The 21203-nt window shown below is 39.7% G+C and overlaps 1 long non-coding RNA gene across 3 annotated transcripts in view; it reads left to right on the plus strand.

Moving 5' to 3' along the window:
* The window catches only part of LOC139046190 (uncharacterized), a 159941-nt gene that overhangs the window by 106864 nt on the left and 31874 nt on the right, over window positions 1-21203 (plus strand). Inside the window, exon 2 of one of the 3 annotated variants that reach the window (XR_011505874.1) lies at window positions 20280-20558. The exons of the other annotated variants lie outside the window; for them this stretch is intronic. This is a non-coding gene — a long non-coding RNA (uncharacterized lncRNA). The remainder of the gene's footprint in view (window positions 1-20279; window positions 20559-21203) is intronic. 3 annotated transcript variants of the gene reach the window in all.

The raw sequence follows: 21203 nt of genomic DNA on the forward strand, positions 1-21203 counted from the left end.
CACCACAGGAAAAGCAATTCAGTGCACCCTGGAGCAGGAAGATAGATCCATCATCATCTACCATTGCTCTGTCAATATGATAGCCACTCACCACATGTGGCTCTTGATTACTTGAAATGTGGCTAGTCCAAACTGAGACACAATGTAAGTATAATATGCACATAAGGACTTATTATTAAAAAAGGGTAGACTATCTCATCACTATTTTTTCCACATTGATTACCTGCTGAAATGATATTTTGGATATATTGGATAAGATAAAATATATTACTAAGATTAATTTTACATATTTCTTTTTACTTTTTTATGTGGTGACTATACATTTAAGACTACACATATAGCTCACCTTGTATTTCTTTTGGCTCAGGCTGGTCTACAAAGATGAGCAACTTGCTAATTAAACTGGTTGGCTGATTCTAATTATTCTTCTGCAACGAGAGCACCATATCTTGCCTTTTTCATCCCTTTTTAAAACTAAAAGTAGAGTCTACTGGGTAGTATTCTTGAACTTTAATGTACAGTCATATGTCACAACAACAGATACATTCTGAGAAGTGTGAAAGTTGTTGTTAGGTGATTTTGTCACTGTGTGAACATCATACAGTGTATTTACACAAACCTAGATAGTATAGTCTGCTACACAACTAGGCTATATGGTACTAATCTTAGGGGGCCACCGTTGTATATGCTTCGCATGACTGTTTTTACAAATCACCAGGAGACAACTTGTTAAAATATGGATTCTGGGGGCTGGCCCAGTGGTGCAGCAGTTCAGTTTGCACACTCCGCTGGGGTTCACCAGTTCGGATCCCAGGCGCAGACCTATGCATTGTTTGTCAAGCCACACTGTGGCAGGTGTCCTGCGTATAAAGTAGAGGAAGATGGGCACAGATGTTAGTTCAGGGCCAATCTTCCTCAGCAAAAAGAGAAGGATTGGCAGCAGATGTTAGCTCAGGGCCAATCTTCCCCCCCCCCAAAAAAAAAGGGATTCTGATCAGTAGGGTCTGAGGCAGGCCTGTGAGTCTGCATTTCTAACAAGTGCCCGGTGGTTCTGCTGCTGGTCCTGGACCACACTGTGAGCGGAGAGGGACGAAGGCACGCCAGGCTTTAATTTGATGCAGGTGTGGGCATATAAATGCTTCACTAACCTAAGGAAAGTCAGTATCTTAGGAAATCCAATTGCCGCTAACCATCTCTGGTTATATCAGATCATCAGAAGCATGTGATTTCCCCAAACCCACAATATGGGTTACCACACTATTAATAAAATGCTTGCAAAAAAAATAAACAAAACTTTCTATTAAGATAATCTAAGAAGATACAGAATTATGCGAATGTTTTTCTAAAAACACACACAGTATTTTAACGACCCCAGTTGTGCCTCAGGGAATGTTATAGGAAGTCAGCTGGACTGAAGATGGCCTCTGGATTCTGGTATTATGGATGCACTTCAGAAATTATAGGTGGATGAAAAAAAAGACTATCCTCTTCCTATGTGCCTAGAATTTCATCTAAATATTTCAATATCCCAATTTCCTTTTAATGAAAAGAATCTCTCTCCTTCTTGTCCATTTCTGGATAATAACACACACAAGTTAATGTGGGCCAGGAACTATGTCGTAAAACATGACAAGCTGCAACCGCAGCTAGAGAAATAATAAGAAAGTCCTCTAAGCTGTCAAACACCAAACCAGACATGTCAAAATGCTAATAAGGGGGTGCAGGGGGAGCTTGCATACACCCTGAGGAACAAGGAATTCCTCGTAGTGTTGTACTGGAGATACTACCATTTCCAAGAGAAAACTTTAGGCACTATTTTTCTGGACTTATTAATAATAATACTAGCATTACCTTTCATCCCACTTTGTTGGATTGACTTACACTGTGAGGCAAAGGCTATTTCTCTCATTTTGTAGAAGACGAAATGACAGATTAGATGGGAGCCAAGACTTGAATCCAGGACCTGAAACCTTTAAGTCCTGTTCCATTTCCAATGCCACCACAGCATCCTCTGGCAAGAAGCAAAGGAAACAAGTTGGAGTGCGAGGCCAAGTGATTTAAGGTCTAGTGCCAGCTCTAGGCAGAAGTTTGTCTGGCATTCTCTCCTGTCCTAAGATTTACCCAATATCTGTGTACTCCCACGTCCCCCTTTCACCTTTGAAAACGCTCCCCTCAAGGAAATAATTGATAAACACATTTATACTAAAGGAGGAGTGTAACTGCTGAATCTCCTGTAGCAGCTAACAGGATGGGGGCAGGGCAGAGAAACCAGCAGTACAGGGAGGCTGACCATCACCCTGAAATGATGTCCATTAGGCAATGTAAGGCAAGCCCTGCCTAATTCATTCAGACCCCCAAGAAATTCGATGATTTACCAACAGAAAGATAAAACTTTTTTTTCATTAGTCATGAAAATCAACTCACAGATGATCTAAAAATTGATTTGAGATGAGCCTACATGGACTATCTTTTTTCTTCTTTTGGCTGTTTTTTGTTTGTTTGCGAGAAGTGTTTATTAACAAGCAGAGCTTTGAGGAAACACATATTTGGTGATGGTTAGTGTCTACTTTCTCCCAGCTTGTGATAGGCAAGATGATACACTGCAGGTGAGGACAGCTGGGAGGCAGAAGAAATAGGTGGAAGTTACCACAGAAAATTAGCAGGTTATGCAGATCTTCATTTAAGTACTAAGTTTTTCAAACAAGTTATAAAGAAATATTAATTCAAATGATGTTTCCTGAGACTATCAAAACAATATGCTAAACCCAGTAAGATATCATCTATAATTGATTAAGATTCCTATCTGCCTAAGAGAACTGCTTTTCTATTTCTAGATTTTGCCGGCCCTTTCAGTATTATCACACTGGCCAAAAGAGGAAATTTGTTTATTACGGAGAACTATCATTTAGCAATAAGATAGTAGCAGATAACCTATCACATAAGTCAATGTGATTTCAAATCATGGCACAGAAATCACTTTATCCAGTGTTAGTGGGACTCTTTGGTTTGCATTTATGGGGAACATGATTTCATCTCGGCCCTAAAGTGAAGCTCCACTCGCTGGAGACTCGCTGGAGAAGAGAAGGCATAAGTGAAATAGATGTTTGCATCAATTATGAAAAGACAGTTGTAAGTAGTAAGAGATGGAGACAACACTTCCAAGTTAATGAACTTTGTTCCCTAGGTCAAGTAGCTCTTTCTACCTCCAGAAAACAAATTTATTTCTTTTTTTTTCAAGGAAGATTAGCCCTGAGCTAACATCTGCCACCAATCTTCCTCTTTTAGCTGAGGAAGGCTGGCCCTGAGCTAACATCTGTGCCCATCTTCCTCTACTTTATAAGTGGGACGCCTAGCACAGCATGGCTTGTCATGCAGTGCCATGTCCGCACCGGGGATCTGAACCATCGAACCTTGGGCTGCCGAAAAGGAACGTGCGCACTTAACCGCTGCACCACCGGGCCGGCCCCAACAAATTTCATTCTAGCAGTACAATTTCAAACTTTTAAAAAAGAATTCCTCCATAAAGTCCTGATTATCCCCAGATGGGGTTCTTGCTTTGCGGAATAGTCATAGGCTTCAAAATCGTGCCCACCTACCAACTGACAACTACCTAGCAGAATTTGAAATCCCCTTTCTCTACCCACCCTCAGAGGGGAAAATACAGCCTGAAAGTCAACTGGCTAAGCAGTGGTGTAAAAGGCAGATAACACAAAAAAAACCATACATATTTATTATCCAAATTAAAAGTCCATGGCATGGACAGAAAAACCAGAGTTGACCATAAATGAACAGAAGTGTGCAATTTGGCTGCATCATCAAGTTCTCTGACTTAACATCAAACCTTTTTCTGGGGAACACGTGGGGCATTCTGATCTCAAATGAGGTGGAGAGTTGCTAATACAATCGTGAAGCTCCGAATTGTGGTGGTTATCACGCTGACCTTGCATTTATATCAGAGAGCCTGCCTATCTATAAGACAGGAAGGACCAGGTTCTAGACACATATTTTTCCCCCAATGACATAGAAATATACTCTTTTGACGAAAATTGTCCCAGAATTGTTTCACCACTAATCTTTGCTTCTTCTTACTCAATAAATTCACTTTTCCATAAGGAATTAAACTGCAGAGTCTTCCATTGACAAAGCTCAACAGATGCGTAAAAACTAGAGTAAAAACTGAAAAATTGGGGGCCGCCCCGTGGCCGAGTGATTAAGTTCACGTGCTCCGCTTTGGCAGCCCAGGGTTTCGCTGGTTCGGATCCTCGGTGCAGACATGGCACTGCTTATCAGGTCATGTTGAGACAGGCGTCCCACACGGCACAAACAGAGGCACTCACAACTAGAATATACAACTATGTACTGGGGGGTCTTTGGAGAGAAGAAGAAAAGAAAAGAAAAAGATTGGCAACAGCGCAGGTGCCAATCTTTAAGGAAAAAAAATTGAAAAATTAATTAGGGAATTTGTACATATAGCAACAAGGATATTCCTTGAAATGGTGTTAGGTAAAATATGAGAAGAAAATGGAGAGAAGAAGAAAATAAAGAGAAAAAGGAGGAGAAAGATAGAAGAGAAGAAGAGGAGGAGTAAACAAAGAACTACAAGAAGAAGAAACAGGTGATATTGAGAGCTCAATGCCCTTTTTGTAAATTACACACATGCATATGTATATATCATCATGATCAGCACTTCCTATTTTATGATTGCCAAATTATTTTTTATATACCTGGCACAAAGCAGATAGACATACAAAAAAAAAAGATGAATGAATGACTTTACATTATCCATTGAGAACAAGAACGTGTAAGAACAAAGACATTAGTCTAACCAACAACATGAGGATGGAAAAGAAAAGTGTAACTTTGTAACATCACTTTTTTAATGTCAATAATGATAGTAAAAAGCAATACAGATTAAAATAGAGATACCACTAAATTAAAACAAATGAGATACCACTTGAATTCATCAGAATGTCAAAATTTTGAAAAGTAGGTAATATTAAGTATTGGTGAAGATATGGAGAGATGGGAATACATGTAAACTGCTTATAGGTAAACTGGGTCCAGAAGTTCTGGAAAACAATCCAGCAATGTTTGACGAAATAAGTTTGCTTAAGCCCTGTCAGCAATACCTCTCCTGGGGTAATACCTTGGAGAAATTCTCATGAGAGCTGGTAAGGATCACATATGATGTGTTCATTATAGCCATATTTTGTCTGTAATAATAGAGAGTTGGATTCCACCTAGATGCCCATCATTAGGAATGGATAAGTAAAAGCGGATACACGTGTTTTATGGACACTTTAGCAATTAGAAGCAATTAACTCTACCTATATAGTAATATGAATAGATCTTGAAAGCAACATTAAGTGAAAAAAAGAAAGAAAGAAAATGAGATGTAAATCTCAATTACCTTTGTGTAAATGTTTTAAAATACACGTAATAAACAACACTACATACTTTATAAGAGTGGAAATTTCAGGTCATATGACAAGTACACTGGAGGAGCAGCCTATGAGGGGAATAGCAGTAGCAATTACAAGTGAAAGAAAAGTTTTAAAAATTAATCAATCAAATTACTATCATGTATATAGTTTCCTTTCAAAATGGTGCAGTTTTCAATACTTGTAGTATGTATGAAGTCAATCTTCACGGCCATTAGTGGAACTCTGTCGATCAAACTCATGACTCAATCAGTTGGTTTATCACTCAGTTCAACTCTGCCAGCCACCAAGATGGTTTCACCAGTACTCAGTTTAGAGTTGTTTTTATTCTCAGTCACATAGTGTTTAATTCACATCTGTAATATTAGTTACAGAGAAGATGCATAAAAATTACAAATATTAAAATATAAGTTAATGAAGAGCATTCCTCATAGTCAGACCCATTCCTAACATTTGTGAAGAACTGAGTAAGAGTACAAATGGAGGCCCACACACCAGATGTCTAAATATTTGAAAGTTACAAATCAACCTAACCATCTTAAATAAAACATGTTCTATCCTCTTACCTTTGCAATTATACCTTCTTAATAACCTGGAAGGTAAAGTTTGCATGTAGAATTCTTGTATTTCTCTTTTCTGTCCTCGATTCTATCTTGTATTCACGCCTGTGGACTCCCAGCCAGCACTTGAAAAGTTCTAACCATTCTTCTCCTGAGCCCAAGCTGCCATGCTATGGCCATCTCTTGAGTAGAGGAGTTCCATAGTGGTGGTACAGTTCATAGTCAGGAGGGGTGACCTGGGGACCTGGCCCTGGAAGTAGGCACAGCCTGTTTAGGCAGGAAATTTGGGGGTCCTAGGCATTCAGTGTCACCTGGAAGAAAGAGCGTGGGCTCTGAGTGTACATGTCCTCTTGGCCCTGCAGATCCCTTACCCTATCAGGAGGAAGGCCAAAGTAGGTCCCAAAGAGTGAGGTAGGGCCCTTCTTGTCTAGGCCAAAGAATTTCTACAAATGTGCTGTTATGGACTGAGGGTTTGTATCGCCCCAAATTCATATGTCAAATCCCTAACCCCACAATGTGATATTTGGAGATGGGGCCTTTGGGCAGTGTTCAGGTTTAGAGGAGGTCATGAGAGTGGGGCTCCAGGATAGGATTAATGTCCTTATAAGAAAAGAAGAGAGACCAGTGCTCTTTCTCTCAACCATGTGAGGACACAACAAGAAGGCAGCCATCTGGAAGCCAAAAAGTGGGCCCTTACTTGGGAACCTAATCTGCTAGCACCTTGATCTTGCACTTCCAACCTCCAGAACTGTGGGAAATAAATCTCTGTGTTTAAGCCACCCAGTCTGTGGTGTTTTGTCATGGCAGCCTGATCTAACCAAGACTTGTGCCTTAAGATGCTCCCCATCAGATCTGTAGGTCAGATGCATATGCTCAGGATATTGGTCAGTATGAAGTCTCTGTTAATAAGGAGAACACTAAAAAGAGAAAGCATGGTGACAATTATAACGGATTTAGCTTTTTATTTATTGGTAATTAAAGCTACCAACATCTGGAATGTCTTACTGATGGGTAAATTATTGCAAATAACAGCCCAATACCTTCCAGCCTATCCTGTACTCTATAAATAAAATATGAAAGCTATCAAAATTAACTGATTGATTTTTAAATGGGAAATTCAAAACTTCCAAACACTAAACGATGGCAATTTTTGTCCATTGTTTATGTCATAATCCATAGTTAAACTAAATCTATATTTTATTATGGTTTCAAACTCTAAATCAAAGATGACCAAATACTTATAAATTTATTTATGGCAAAATCATTATTTTTTCTACTATTTTTGTTAGTAAATTAAACAGTGTACAATATTTATTAAAAGGACAAAAGTTAACCATTGTGCAAAGATTATAAAAATTACATTTAAGGTAAACACTATTATATGGCCATTAATAATACACTAACCTAACAACATATCTTAGAATTTTAAAAAACTTATTATGCAAAATAAATGAAAGAATGATTAAAATAATCATTGATAGGTTCACAAGTATTTAATCTGGCAAAAGGGGATCGTCAAACCCCCCAAAAATGTAAAATGCTGGTATAGTAGGAGTATGAATTTTAGAGGGTGACTTACTCTCGCAAAGCGGAAGTGCTATATCACCTATGAAATAAGGACAATACTTTCATTATAGGACTTTTGAGAGAATGAAATGAATTGGTTAACTCACCTACCCTCAGGATTGTACTTGGACATCACTAGTTCCCTGACATCCCCCTCCCCCACCACCCAGCTCTCAAATGCGCTACCACAGCCCTCAGTAAACCTTATCTCTTCTTATCTACTAACACCAATAGCATCTCTTTTTTGTACTTCTCTAATATATTTATATATCACTCATGCCAAAGAATTCTTTTTGGAGAAGGTATCTCTAAGCTGGAACTAGAACGGCGGTTAGCAAAATTGCGATGGTTTTAAGCAGAGGCTAGCAAATTTCGCTCTCTGTCATTTTCTTCTGGGGACAGATGCGACAAAGAATGATGCTCAAAGGATGTGGTCTCTCGATAGAGTATGTTAATTAGAGAGGACCATCCTTTGTGGGAGGAAGTTCTCTGCCCACTCTCTCCCCACTCCCCCACATTCTCTCATTAAATGCATTTGGCCATTTTAACTCATCAACTTAGGGGAAAATTTAGTATTCTTGGAAAAACATTTGCTTGACACAAATTGCTTTAGAATAAACATAATAGAGAGAGAATTGGTTTTGCATCTTCCTAAATACACAACCAACAGGCATCAATTCAATTGACACATATTTGTTCAGCACAGACTGCACCAGGCGCTGGGGGCTCAGCAGTGAACAAGAGAGACATGGTCTCTGACCTCATGGGGCTCTCCGACCAGTGGGAAAGTGCATGATGAATGAGATGGAACGGCAGAGACTTCACTTGTCGTATCCATTGAATCCTGCAAATGATCAAGTGAGAAAAGTGTTTTCATGACCTGTTCTTAGATGTCAAAACTGAGGAGCCAAAATGCAAAAGTCACAAAAGTTCATCTTCTCTGTTCCCTACCCCCCCCAGATCAGGGTGCACTGATGTGCCTCACATCTCCCCCTTAGGTCACCAACTCCCACTCTGGCCACAGGACTGACCGGGAAAGGGACCATGACTCAGGGGAGCAGTTCTCCTAAGGGGTTCTGCCTAGCACCCACCAGGAAATTAAGATGAAAGAATCTGCCTTTTTCACGATTTTTTTTTTAAGATTGGCCCTGAACTAACATCTGTTGCCAATTTCTTTTTTTCTTCTTCTCCCCAAAGCCCCCCAGTACATAGTTGTATATTCTAGTTGTAGTTCCTTCTAGTTCTCCCATGTGGGACAGCCCCTCAGCATGGCTTGATGAGCGGTGCTTAGTCCGCGCCCAGGATCCAAACCAGCGAAACCCTGGGCTGCTGAAGTGGAGTGCACAAACTTCACCCGTCAGCCACGGGCTGGCCCCAGTATTTCTTAATCTATAATAAATATTTAATTTTTCATTCCACTATAAGAAAAAACCCAAATTCTACAATCACCCTTTTCAATTTGCCTACAAATGCATTTCCTTCTCCCGAGGAAGCACCAGAATTTTCATAGTGAGTCTGTTCTATTCCTTGAGGGGGTCAGGCGGGAAACTTACCTGGCAGCTCTACAGATAGCATATTTCCCTGTGCCGACTCATTTGAACTCTGTACAGCTCTTCCTGAAACCTTCAAGGACCTTTTATCTCCATTTACCCTTGGTTAGATTTTTATATTTTGCTTCCTCATAAGCTCTTCATTTCCAACCCTGTCATCTTTCCCTGCAGCCTGAGATTCTTTGTTCTGTTATGCACTTGTGACAACCAGGGACGCTACATTTTCCTGGCTGGCAGCCATTGAATTTGCAACACTTTTTAGAAAAGGTTCTTGCAATTTTTACTCTTGTCATTTTCTTCACATCTGTGGCTGATGGGGGAAGAACAAAGCTCAGGCAATTTGCTCCTGCTCTCTGGCTTATGGCATGCCTTCCAAATTTCTGCTTACCCTAGCCACCTCCCCAAATGTTGCTAAGTTGCTTCAATAGCCTGGGAAGCACCACTGCACTAATATGAGGGCGATTTCTCATGCTTTCAAGGCTTTTCAACCCAGTCAGTTTACCTTCATTTAGAACAGGTATTTAGAACGTTTTTATGCAGGGAATCCCATGCATTTTAACAGTGTGGTGGTTAATCCCATGCATTTTATACAGTGTGGTGGTTAATCCCATGCATTTCATACAGTGTGGTGGTTAATCCATGTGTTTTATACAGTGTGGTGGCTATGAGCTGATGAGTTAGAGTCCTCACTCTGCCACTAACTAGCTGTGAGGCTACGGACATGATTTTTAACTCTCTAAGCTTTAATTTGTTGGTTTTTTTCCCCATGTATGCAAAAGGAAGAATAGTACATATCTCTTCATGTTATTGTGAGAATTAATTGAGATGGTACTTATGCCTGGTATATAATAATTGTTCCATAAATGTTATCTAGTAATACTTAGAGACACTGGTTAATATACATATCATTCAACAGCTGGGAACAAGACCCACGCTAGGTGCAATGTGAAAGAAAGAGGAAATAATATCTCCTGAGTACATATTAAATGCCTGCACTTTCATATATGAATTCTTATGTAATCAGATAAAGTGAATGGTTCCTGTCTTCACAAAGCTTATAATGACAGACATACTGCTAATTATACTGCAAAAGGGCTGTGGGAAGTGCTGTGACCAAATGGCATCATGAGGAACTCCTCTGAAGGGATGGAAGGAATAGTGGATAAGATTAAGCCTCCTGGACCCTGTCTGACAAAATTTTCATGCCTCAACTCCAAATATAGAATCACATTTGAAACAGGCACTCAGGAATTGCCATATTGATTAGGAAGATGTGTCTGTACTATCTAGGATTCCATGGTTACCAAGCGATAGAAATCTAACTCAAACTGGCATTCAGCCAAAGAGGGAATTGCTTGGCTCACAAAATTAAGAAATTATGGGTGGAGGGAGGATGGATCTTCAGGCATGGCTGAATCCAGATGCTCCAATCACGCTGTGAGAAATCTGACTCTTGGCTCTGGTTTCTTCTGGGTTGGCTTCATTCTCAAATAGGCTTTCACTCTGTGTTGGCCACTGGCAGCCCTGGGCTGACAGCCTCATCATTCGGCAGGCACTACAGAAAGGTTGTTCTGGGAAAAGTCTAGGATTCAGTTTCATTGGACCAACTCAGGGCATATGCTCACTCTTGAGCCCATCACGCTGGATATGAAGATGGAATATGCCAACTGGCTAAGTCTGGCCCCCTTGCCCACCTTAGACTAGAAGTTAAAGTCCACCCTTCTTAAAGCCTCTGGATAGGATGTTAAAAATAGATGGTTTCCCCAGAGGAAAAGAGGCTTCTGGTACCACACTAGTGGACTTAGATATGGCAAAAACAAGACAACAAATGTGCACGGCATGAACTAAATTATAGACCTGGAAGAATGGTCATGATTTAGATGAGCATAGACGGAACAAAATGTTATGAGGCTCCATATCTAGAGGGGTGTAAAGAACAATTGCTCAAACTGGGTGTCACAGTGTATGAGAGATGGGGCATCATAGATCAGACTAGGAAGGTGGGTTAAAGCCAGCTGTCAGTGAGTACTGAGGGATAAAGGAATGTGTATTTAGTTTGATAAAAATGTCGATGTTATCGCAGTTTTCTATTGCTATGGTGATGTGTGTGACAAACCACACCAAAACATAATGAGTTGCTTAAAGCAATGACATTTGTTTTGCTCACCAATCTGCAATTTGGTCAGGATTTTTTGGACAGGTCATTTCGGCTTCAATTGGTGTCAGTAGGAACCCATCAAAGTCTGGGAACTGGAAGCATTTGAGGCTCACTTAGTCACGTATCTGGTAACTAATGCTAGGTCCATTAGCTGGAACTTAGCTGGGACTGGGCTGGAACAGGTGGCCTTTCTCTGTGGTTGCTTGGCTTCCTGATGTCAGGATCTCTGGGTTCCAAGAGTGAGTGTCTCAAGGTACCAGGTGGAGCCTATGTCACCTTTTATGACTTAGCCTCTGGGTACTTGTTCTTGCTCCTGTACTACAGTGCTGACTTGTACTGACTACTGTGATCCCTCTAACTTCGTAGTTGGCCTAAACTCTCTGCAGGTCCAAGGACAAGATATAGTTCTACCTAAGAATCAGAACAAGTACTGAACTCAAAAATCAGTGAAGGGACGATTTACAATGCATTAGGAAAGAATAGAAAAGGATATTTCTGAGTAAGATGTTACGATTAGATAATAGTGGAAAAATATAAGAAAATGTTAAATAACAACTGATCTCTGATTTTAAATGCAATATATAGGAAGTTAAAATATGATTTTAAATGTTGAGGTCATCACTATTTATGTGCACTAATGACTGATTCTCTTTTCTGCCTCCCTCTCCCATTCTTAAGGACCCTTATGTTTACATTGGGACTACCCAGATAAATCCCCACATATCAAGATCCATAACCCAATCATATCTGCAAAGTCCCTTTTGCCATGAAAGGTAACATATGCACAGTATCTGGGGATTAGAATGTTTATCTTTGGGGGGAACATTATTCTGCCTACCACGCTTGATTTTATGCTTATAGAGAAATGCAAAATTCTCAGTAATTGCTATGAACTGAATTGTGCCCTCTCCCAAATTCACATGTTCAAGCCCTAACTCTTAGTGTGGTGATATTTGGAGATGGGACTTTTGGGAGATAATTAGGTTCAGATGAGGTCATGAGTGTGGGGCCCTCATGATGGGATTAATTCCCTTATAAGAAGGGACACCAGAGTGCTCTTGCTTACAAGTGCCCTCTGTCTCAGTGCCTGCCAGGCAAGGACACAGCAGGAAGGTGGCCACCTACAAGACAGGAAGAAATGTCACCAGAAACCAACCATGCTGGCACCTTGATCTTGGTCTCTGGCCTTCAGAACTATAAGAAAATAAATTTCTACTGTTTAAGCCACGTAGTATGATATTTTGTTATGGCAGCCAGAGCTGACTAAGACAGTAATTAAAACTAACCCTAAATAAAGAATGATTGCCACATATTTAACATCTCTGTCCTTGTCATTTTTTAATTCCTAAACTTTTCTTAAAAATTTTCTATCCAAATGGGAGAAGCCATGATAATAATCCTATGCCACTATTATCTTCAACAACTTTTATTAAATTCTAAGAACGTCATTCATTTCTTAAAGAATTGTAACTAATTCTGAATTTCAGAGAAGTCAGTCACCAAGTTAATTAAAATACAGATTCCGCAAAAATATGGAAATGGAAATCAAAGCTACAATGAGATATCACTTCACACCTGTTAGAATTAGAATGGCCATTACCAAAAAGGCAAGAGATAACAAGTGTTGGCGAGGATGTGGAGAAAAGAGAACCCTTGTGCACTGTTGGTGGGAATGTAAATGATAAAGTCACTATGGAAAACAGTACGGTGGTTCTTCAAAAAGTTAAAAGTAAAACTACCATATCATCAAGCAATTCCACATCTGGGTATTTATCTGAAGGAAATGAAAACACTAATCCAAAAAAATATCTGCTCCCCCATGTTCATTGCAGCATTATTTACAACAGCCAAGATATGGAAACAACCTAATGTCCATCGATGGGTGAATGGATAAAGAAAATGTAGCATATATTTACAACAGAATACTATTCAACCATAAACAAAAAGGAAATCTTGCCATTTGCAACAACATGGATGGACATTGAGGCCATTATGTTAAGCGAATTAAGTCAGACAAAGAAAGATAAATAACATATGAGATAACTTACGTGTGGAATCTAAAAAGAAAAAAAAAACCAAACTCATAGATACAGAAAACAGATTGGTGATTGCCAGAGGTGGAGAGTGTGGGGTGGGTGAAATCAGTGAAGGTGGTCAAAAGGTACAAACTTACAGTTATAAAAAAAATTAGTCCTGGGGAAGTAATGCACAGCATGGTGACTATAGATAAGAATACTGTACTACATAATTGAAAATTGCTAAGAGAGTAAATCCTAAAAGTTATCACAAGAAAAAAATCTGACTTTGTCTAGTAATGAACATTAGCTAGACTTACTATAGTGATCATTTTGCAATATATGTATTTCAAATTACTATGTTGTACACCTGAAACCAATATATGTTAATTATATCTCAATAAATGTAATGAAATAAAATATAGATTCCCAGGCCAATTGCTCTAAATTTGATTCCAAATTTAATTCTGATTGCATGTTGAAGTCATCTAGGGAGTTTCAAAAAATACCAATGCCTGTGTCCTACCCCAAAGCATTGAAATCACAACTCTCTCCTAACTAGAGGTAATTTTGTCCTCCAAGAGAAACGTTTGGCAATATCTGAAAATATTTTTGATTGTCACAATTGAGGTGGAGGGATATGCTACTGTCATCTAGTAGGTGGAGGGCAGGGATGCTGCTAAACATCTTACAACGCATGCAACCACCACCGATAACAAAGATTATCTAACCCAAAATCTCAGTGGCCCCGAGTTAAGAGATTCTGCCTTTGGTGATTCAAATGTGCAATCAGAATTGAGAACCTCCACTCTGGCTTTCCTTCCTTCAATATTTCTTCCTTACTTTAAGGAAATACAATTTTAAACAAAGCTCTGTAACCAAAACCAAGACCAAAGACCAAGAAAAGAAAAGTGGAATGACTTGATAGCTGATGCTAACATTTAGAATTTTCACTCCTTTGAAGTTTTATAATTGGGCTTAATCAACCTCTTAACATTGGGCCTAAAAGATTAACAATAATAACAATCATTTGTAGATCAATATACCAAGTGATTTATATACACAATCTCACTTAATCCTTACAACAATCTTGTAAAATATCTATTATTACCCCCATTTCGTAGCTGGGGGTAATAGAGGATAATTAACTTCTCAAGGTCATGCTGCTGGTAAGTGGGAAAGCTGAGCCTAAAACCTACTTCGGTCTGAAAAATTAATGCACTGAAACACATCCTTTCTGTCTTTGTGTGGTTTGTAGGGTTCAATAGACCCATTTCCTCAACATAAGGAGAGTTGGCACACCGTGTGGCTACCGAATGGGAGGTGGAACAGAAATTAGCTGGCAGGAAGAGAGAAGTTGTGACTCTTCCCCCACTGGGCCTCCTAATGATTCACAAGCAATCAGGAAGTCTTTAATCTCATCTCTTTAACCTACCCCAGCAGAAACAAAGTCACACTTGCTTGAGGCTTTGCCTTGTCTGCGGGTATTTAAAAACTGCTATTGAAGTTTATGCTGGAAATGTATATTTACTTGATAATCTCTTCAAATTCAGGGAAAATACATGTGCTAGGAATAACACGACTGACAACTGTGTTAAAATTCAATATTAAGCTTGGTTTATGCTACGTAGTCTTTTTCTCTTGTTTAACTTCAATGGGCCTTTATTCTTACTTCTTAAATCTTCAACCGATTGACTGATTTTTCCACCTGTGGGGAAAGAGTTCCACTTAATCTTTTTTTTTCTCTTTTATCCTAATCTTCAATACGTGTAACATTCCAATCTATCGAGACTCCTAAACCAGACTTGCATATTTCATACTAGAGTTAATCGTCCAATCACCCATTTCTTTGCTTCTTATCTTTTGCAGTTAATCTTAAATTTTTGCAGCCATGCTGAAGTGTGGCATTGTATCATTTACCCTAAGAAATAACGTATTCTGACTTTATTTTGTGATCATTTAGTACTTCTTTACATGATTTCTCTGGCATCTTAGCATATACGCCACTAAGGTATCCATGAAATGATAGTGAAAAAGCATAATTTATAAGCAGAGATTTAATTCCACAAGGAAATCCCAAGATTCTCTCCAGAATAGCAAGAAGTATGAAATTCTAGCAATTAGCCAGATTCTCTAACAGAGGGTAACAGAGCTTCCCTGACTCTAAGCAAACTCCATGACTCAGTTTTATCATACGTGGAAAGTGGAGGAAATGAGGGGAGAGAACCATCTGAAGGGGTCACACTCCAAAGCATATCAAATTTTCAGAACATGGCCTGAGTGGGGAGGGCATCTGAGTCACTCCCCTCTCAATCCAGTCCATATCGTCACCTATCTTGGTTTTGGTGTGTAATTGTTAAACCTCCTTATCATATTCTGTGACTTTCATTAAAGTAAATAAATAATAATAAAATAAGATAAGATAAGATACGTCAGAAACTCCAAAAATCCATCCACAGGGTTTCAGCTCCCACATCTCCTGACAAGAGTTCTTACTGTCCAGGCTCATTTGATATCTCTGAGAGAGTGCAGAGCACAGTGGGGTTGTCTTCCCCCCAATTCCACCCTTTGCTTCCAGTGCCAGGCTTCGCTACAGAAGAGCCTTTCACACACTAGGTGACTGATGCCCATCATACACAGCCTTTTCAATCTTTGCCCCAAACTAGCATCCTGTTACTCAGTCATATTCTCTGCAGGCTGCCCACAAGCCCCCTGACCAACGTGCCTCTGCTCCAGAATGCTTCTCTCTTCTGGACCCTCTCAGAGAGGTAGAAAAGCCAAAATGAGGCTCAAGGAATAGACCCCATCGAGCCTGTACTCATTTCCTAGGTCTGCCAGAACAAATACCTCACTCTGAATCACTTAAACAACAGAAATTTATTCTCATTGTCCTGGAGGCCGGAAGTCCAAGAGCAAGATACCAGCAGGGCTATGCTCCCTCTGCAGGCTTTAGGGAAATGTCTGTTCCAGGCCTCTCTCCCAGCTTCTGGTAGTTCCTCAGCTTGTGGCAGCACAACTCTAACCTTCACATGACAGTCTCCTTGTGCATATGTCTCTGTGTCCAAATTTTCCCTTTTTAAAGGACACAAGTCATATAGGATTGGGATCTGCCCTACTCCAACCTCATCTTAACTAATTACACCTTCAACAACTCTATTTCCAAATAAGGTAACATTCTGAGGCACTGGAGGTTAGGACTTCAACATAAGAATTTTGGAGGACAGAATTCACCTAACAGCAGAACCCCAGAACAGAAAACCCTCATTGCTATTCAACTCATTCAACGTAGAGGGGAAGACCAGTCCCTCCACTTGCACACATAACATACTAGAAAGTCCCCAACAGTCCTCTGCCTGATTCCCACACTGTCCATGCCCCACACCACTTCCCACTGCCCGCACTCATCTCGCTATTTACCAGCCAACTGGAGTGGCCAGGAGAAAACGTTCGGTGTCACTTTGACTTAATACAGTCCATTTCTCCATGGGAGCCTGTTGACTGATTCTTTTCAAGAATAGCTTTGTGAAATTTAGCCTTATTTCAGTTAAGTCCAATTTGCTTTCAACTGACTTTTCAATAACACGCCATCTCTTAATTGACCTTTACAGTTTAAGTTCCTTTTCAAAGTTTGTGATGGTAAAAGGTTTCTCAGCCAGATCACAATGCACATTTACTCTTCACAGTTCCTTCACATGGGGTTTCTGTTCTCCGCATGGGTTACTCACTGCCCCTTTCCTGTCATGTTCCTTCTGCTTTCTTGTGTTTTCTCTCCATTGTTCTGACACTAGGGTTCTTTCAGATGTTATAAGCCAAAATCACACCAACCTCTATGGTTGACATGATTACAGACCCCAGGAACTCAATTTATTTCTTCCAAGGCTCTTGTAACAAACTAAATCTAACACACACTAGGATTCACTCTGTTCTCCCTCTCTTCGGTCACACAGTTAGGGAAGTCTCTGCTTTTGTCTGCCTGTATTTTTGGATTCACGTGTGAAGTCAAAGATCTCACTCGGTGTGCTTGATGATTTTTCCCTGTTCAATTCTCTATTAGCCCCAAGTACTCCCCAAATGCAGTTCACAGGCATTTTTGTTTTGTGGGTGGTATCCTGACCCAGGGCTGGTTTCAGAAGCTACTGTTATAGTGAAGGCCACAGAGCCTGAAACTCAGAAAGTACATCACAGCCTGGGGAGAAGAGATTCAGGGATGTCTTCATAACCTTTTTTTCTTCAATAGTGTTCAGATTCACCTTAGATCCTGAGTTGAATTTGTTCTTCTAAACCAATCTGCGTGCTCCTAGCACAGCTTAGTGTATTAAAAATTCATGTTTACCATTGTGTCCTGCCTTTATGCTCCAGACTTTGATTAAAGATACCCATTAGTAGCATTTGAAAACAAAATTTCTCCTAAGAATATACTTTATTGTTCAATCCACTTTGTTGGGGTCTTGATGAAAAGCAACGGCTCAGAAGTAGGTAAGCTTGCGGTAGAAAAAGGAGCTGTCAAACATATTTAATCAGAAGTAAAATAGTAGAACCTGAAGCGATGATAGAGATATATGATGTGCATCTGCAAATATCTAAAAAACTTCACAAAATTTGATTACATTAATCTCCAAATCAGTGGCAAGAGACCAAGAAAGTTATAAGGAAGGGAGAAATTGATGTATACAATACCAATGAAAGTTAAAATGGCCCAGTATAAATCTCAGGCTTATAAGATCCCAGAGTTATAACTATTTTGGCTTGCCCTGGACAAGGTGGTTATTAGGTGCTAACCTAATTAAGAGTGAGTTTAGGAAAGTAATGGACAAAAGCCAGAGTTCTCGGGGCCAGCCCAGTGGTATAATGCTTAAGTTTGTGCGCTCTGCTTCAGCGGCCTGGGGTTCACAGGTTTGGATCTGGGTGCAGACCTACACACTGCTCATCAAGCCATGCTGTGGTGGTGTCCCACATACAAAATAGTGGAAAATTGGCACAGATGTTAGCTCAGTGACAATCTTCCTCAAGCAAAAAGGGGAAGATGGCAACAGAAATTAGCTCAGTGTCAATCTTCCTCACCAAAAAAAATAAAAAAAATAAAAAAATCCAGAGTTCTCTTGACCTAGTTGTGAATGGGAGCTGTACACAACAGGCTGTATAGACTAAGCTTTGGAGTCTTGGGCTCAAATGGAAAGCAAGAGGCAGTGATAGCTAAAAAAAAAAACAAAGTTTAGTAGGGTTTGAGAGGATTATGTTGATAAAGACACTGACATCAGCTTTCTACCTGGTCACTCTAATTAGAGAGGCAAAAATTCTTTAAGAAACAGGATTAAATAGGTTTCCAAATTACTGAAGACCTAGCCCCCTAGACTGTTTGTTCTCAGTCTTGGCTGCGCATTAGAATCGCTTGCAGAGTTTCTAAAAACTACCAAGGCTCTTCCTGCCGCCAAGATTATAACTTAATTGATCTGGTTTGGGGCTCAGGAACCAGTTGGTTTAAAGGCTCCAAGGGTGGCTCCGAATGAGAATCACTCTTATAGGGTAGGGTGACATTTCCCAAAGGAACCATGCACACTACTGGTCCTGTAGGATCCTCTGCAAAGAAAGGTCTTGTGTCCAACCATTTAGGAAGCCCCTCACCATGCATGTGTCATGGCATCTCACAAAGCACATTAGCCTTCTAAATGCTCTGAGAAGTCCTGCAGAAAAGAAATCACCTTTCCTTTGCTGGTCTGTGATGATCATACCTAATAACATCACTTTGAGAAAAGCTGCCTTGAGTCAAGGTTTTCCAACCATTATCTTTTACTTACCTACCAATTTCCCCTACCCTCTATGTTCCCCATAGGTCATCCTGAGCAAGTTTTAAGATATTCAGTTTTCATAAACCTGAATATATGATCTTATAATAATGGTTATCCAACAGAAATGTATAAGGCATTCTGTATCTCTGGGGAAGTCGGAAAGCCTAGACATTGCCAGATGTGCTCTGTAGAGGCAGAGTGGGTCCAGACTGAGACTGGAGAAGACAAGAATGAGCAGGCTTTCATGGCCCCGCCCATGCTACTTGTGGGGTTATTTCCCTCAATCATCAAATACTTTGGAAGCAGGAGCAGAGGGTTCATATGTCAAGAAGTGGACATTGGAGTAAAAAGACCTAAACTCAATGTCATTTGCTCTTGTGGGCAGCTATGTGACCTTGAGCAAATTATCAAACTTATTTGCATCTCAGTTTACTCTTCTATAAGATGGGGATAATAAAATACAACTCCAAAGCCATTAGGAAGATAAAATTAAATACAGTACAGCATTTAAAATCTCTATAATCCAGATAACTGTCAGGGAGGCTAATGTTGAATTTACTCTCTCATTATATTTATCAAAATTTCATTCCAGAAATGTATTATTTATGGAGAATCATCTAAAGGATATTCAGTCTACCCATTCTGTCTGTCCATTCTGCTAAAAAAAATCTCTCTAAAATTTGCTTCCGTGTTAAGCTAGATTCGTTGTCAGAAAGCTCTGTGCCCGCTGGCATCATAGTGGCCTTGCCCATGTATTTTTGTTTCCTGAATTACGTTTTGGTGCAATGCCATCAGCTCCCATCCAGAAGCATTTTAAGTGAGAACCTTACAAAAACTTCACAGCAACTTTGCTCTAAGGATGCTGTTGAAGATTCTGCTTAGTGTTATACAAAGTGTCCTCTTTAAGCGGACCCAGAGGAGAAATCCTTCTCAGCGGCAGGAAGAGCTTTGCTTTTTCTGAGCAGTTGGTTTGTTTCACTTTTATGGGCATTCTCAGACATGGAGCCAATCATGTTTTGCCTTTAGTGCCACTTACTGGAGAGCCTAGAGTTAAGATGTGCTCCCCCTCTGGTGAACGTGCCGAATGTGTAAATGAACTATGGCTTACTCATATTCCTTACCCTATTGCCTCATTTAATCTTTCCTATTTTAAACGTATCATATCTTATATATTTTTTAACTTCTTTGAAATATTTTTTACAGTAAGGTGATGAAGATAAATGACTGGATGTATAAGTACATGCAGGCACTTAAAACATAGTGCTTAGCCTCCATTTGCTTCTATCACACATTCCCTCACTCCCTTCTGAGTTTGGAAGAATTGCATATGGCTTAATGGCAGGCAGGAATAATGACAGTTGCCAACTTTGACACCATCCCCTCACCAACACTGGAGACTGGTTGGAGTAAGAAATCTCGGAGAAGCTTGATTACTCCCAGGCCACTCCAAGGACACATATGATGGTGAAATCAAGGACAAAAGTAAGTACTCCCATTCCCAAACCTCCAGGAGCCTCCAATAACAATTATTATGTGTTCCAGTGATTAAGTTTAAGAGCAAATTACATCAGATTACTCCTTAACAATTCACTATCAAATTATCTGGGCTCCATAAGTAAACCAGCTACCTTTTTGTTTTGTCTTCCAAAATATGACATCTACTTCACAAGCTTCCACTCAGCTAGCTGCTGCCACATATCACAGGCTAACTGCCTTCTGCAAGTGTCAATTTAGATACACGTATTTTTCAAAAACTGATTTCACCTCTCATAAACAGAAGATGCTATTTTCTTCTTTATATCAAACATATGGTTTCCCATTGTGTGAAAATACTACAGTTATTTTGGGTCCTACAGACATTCTCTAAGAAAGTTAAACACTTCTTTTATTGTCCATATGAGTGTTTCATTTACAAGAAGAAATGATTTTTTCAACATTTAAATGACAGTTTAGAAGCATGGTTAACAGCTTGGTGCAGAATCAGTACACACTACTTGGGTTTGAGGTCCTGGCAAAATCTGATCAGCATCAAATTGCATTTTGTCTTACTTATGCAGAATCTTTAGGGTTTTGAGTTTCTTCAAATACTTTGAAAATTCAGAAGTAATACCCTGAGAGACTGGTATA

This window comes from Equus asinus, chromosome 9 (assembly GCF_041296235.1).
Source record: "Equus asinus isolate D_3611 breed Donkey chromosome 9, EquAss-T2T_v2, whole genome shotgun sequence".
NCBI lineage: Eukaryota > Metazoa > Chordata > Mammalia > Perissodactyla > Equidae > Equus > Equus asinus.